Genomic DNA, 2145 nt, shown 5'->3' with positions numbered 1-2145 from the left:
TCTCTCCGTCAGATTGCATGACTTGTTTTATCGCCGCTATTTTATCTAGTATTCCTGTTAATAAAATCATTTGGTAAATTGCTCATATTTCCAACAGTTTATATGTTTGATATTAGTAGGTACACTTCCTGAATGCTTGAACCACTGATTCTGTCATTTTGTTATTTATAGAATAGTGTTAGCTCATACATGACATCTTATCTTTCTTGAGAATACTAGCTGACTCTTACAGATCTATGTGTGAAGGAAAGATGCTCTGAGTAGAGAGAAGCTCTTCTTGGGGAGCCTCGCTTCGTTATATGTGCTCAATACGGTGAATATATATGTGATCAAACTGATGATGACATCTGAAGTGTGAAATCCAAGATTGCTCTTCTTGCTAGAATTGCCGCTGATACGAAGATACAAGTAAAAGCACCAGCACACGTATAAGTCCCTTTTTGTGATGAGAGCTTCTGTGTCAGACAATAATTTTCCTGATATACTAAGTTTGCATGCGAGCCAGATCGCTTCACCAAGAAATAAACTTGACATGTATGTCAAGGGTGAAGCAATTCTTAACCCAATCATGTGGTCTTCCTGAGAAGCTTGGGGACAATCTTGAGGCTGCAGGATATACTAGGCCTACTCCGGTGCAGATGCAAGTCATTCCTTCATCAATAAGTAATAGAAGCCTACTTGTCTCTAGAGATACTGGTTCAGGGAAAATAGCTTATTTTCTAGTTGCTATAATTGCACGTTGTTCACAGAGAGAGCAATGTACAAGCAAGCGTGGGCCCTTGGCTATAGTCCTTGCTCCAACTAGAGAGCTGCGCCTACAGGTGGAGGATCAATCAAATGTGCTTGGAAAGGGTTTACCATTTAAAACTGCTCTAGTTGTTGGTGGAGACCCCTTGGCTCACCAAATATATAGAATTGAAAATGGTGTCGAGCTAATTGTTGGCACCCCTGGGAGACTAATTGATCTTCTGATGAAACACAATGTTGACCTTAAAGATGTTTCTATGTTTGTTTTGGATCAAGTGGACTGCTTGCTACAGAGAGGATTCAGAGATCAGGCCATGCAGATCTTTCGCACGCTCTCATGTCCACAGGTTATGATGTTTTCAGCAACAGTACATCCAGAAATTGAGGAATTGTCAAACTCACTGTCTAGCAACATGATACACATTTCTTGCGGGAACCCAGGTAAACCAAACAAATCAGTTAGACAAGTGGTAATTTGGGTGGAGCCTAACCAGAAGAAGAAGATTTTTGAGATAATGACAAGTAAGAAGCACTTTAAACCTCCTGTTGTTGTATTTGTGAGTTCCAGAGTTGGTGCCGATCTCTTGTCTAAAGCAATTACTGCTGCTACTAGCTTGGAGGTTGTTTCTATTCATGGTGAGCAAACAATGAAAGAGAGGAGAGAAGGATTGAGACGGTTTCTCACAGGGGAAGTATATGTTGTTGTTTGTACAGGGATCTTGGGACGTGCAATGGATATTCTGAAAGATATTCACCAAGTTGGAAGAGCGTCTCAGATGGGTGAGGAGGGTGTGGCTATTGTCTTTGTGAATGAGGAGGATCGGAAACTTTTTAGAGAGCTTGTACAGGTTCTGAAGACTGCAGGAGCTCCAATTCCCCGGGAACTCTCTAATTCAAAATTCACCGGCAGTATTTCTCTTGGGAAGAGAAAACTGGGTTCTCTGGCACCTTCTTGACCAGCATGCATACCAGAGAGGTGGTCAACTTTCTTAAGATGTCAACTGTATGCGCTACCAGTTATATGGCTTTGTTGTTTGATAATTAAGGTTAAAGTTTTGTAGGAAGACAGTCATGAAAGTATATCGGAATTTGTAACTCCTGAAATATATGGCAACTTCCTTACACAGCTTTACCAATGAGTCTAAAGGCGGTTCCTCAGCATGTTTCTGGAAATAATCATTTCATGCAGGAAACGTAAACAAGCTACCTCATGTGTAGATTCCATCAAAATGTTAGTCAAGAACACACGGTGCAATTGGTTTCATAATGGTATGGTTTGCATTTTCCTTGATTCATTTTTTCAACGCTACACTGATGGTTTCCTGGTTCTTTGTTTGTTTTCTTTGTGATTCTGCATTATCTCAAAATATGCTATTTTAACCTGAAATTTATCCATTT

The 2145-nt window shown here is 40.2% G+C and overlaps 1 pseudogene; it reads left to right on the top strand.

The window, feature by feature from the left end:
• The first annotated feature begins 237 nt into the window (after positions 1-237).
• LOC147988507 (DEAD-box ATP-dependent RNA helicase 41 pseudogene) lies at positions 238-1703 on the top strand (annotated as a pseudogene).
• The last annotated feature ends 442 nt before the right edge of the window (positions 1704-2145 follow it).

Source organism: Triticum urartu, chromosome 1A (genome assembly GCF_056163025.1).
Source record: "Triticum urartu cultivar PI428250 chromosome 1A, HENAU_Tu73, whole genome shotgun sequence".
NCBI classification, from domain to species: domain Eukaryota; kingdom Viridiplantae; phylum Streptophyta; class Magnoliopsida; order Poales; family Poaceae; genus Triticum; species Triticum urartu.
This window is presented reverse-complemented; position numbering and strand designations above follow the sequence as displayed.